Source organism: Triticum dicoccoides, chromosome 1B, assembly GCF_002162155.2.
Source record: "Triticum dicoccoides isolate Atlit2015 ecotype Zavitan chromosome 1B, WEW_v2.0, whole genome shotgun sequence".
In the NCBI taxonomy this organism is placed as follows: Eukaryota; Viridiplantae; Streptophyta; class Magnoliopsida; order Poales; family Poaceae; genus Triticum; species Triticum dicoccoides.
In genome coordinates, this window is record NC_041381.1 from 59,504,593 (window position 1) to 59,504,872 (window position 280).

Consider the following 280-nt stretch of genomic DNA (forward strand, 5'->3'; position numbering starts at 1 on the left):
TATCATGTCACCTTGGGACATTTATGTATCTATCAGCTCATGGTTATGGTGATTATTAAATGCTGTGGAGCGGCTGGGAGCACACATGGTATCTTTACCGAGCCTTCTCTACTAATTGCTCCAGTAGCTTCTATATAACTCCATTTCGGATCTGTTTCACTCAAACAACAAGAGACCACATGCTTTCATAAATCTAGATAGTGTTGGCGCTTCGCTATACATCCGTACACGTTGAGACGTGAGTGTGATTTTTATTAGTGGGTCATCTGTTTGAGCTTAG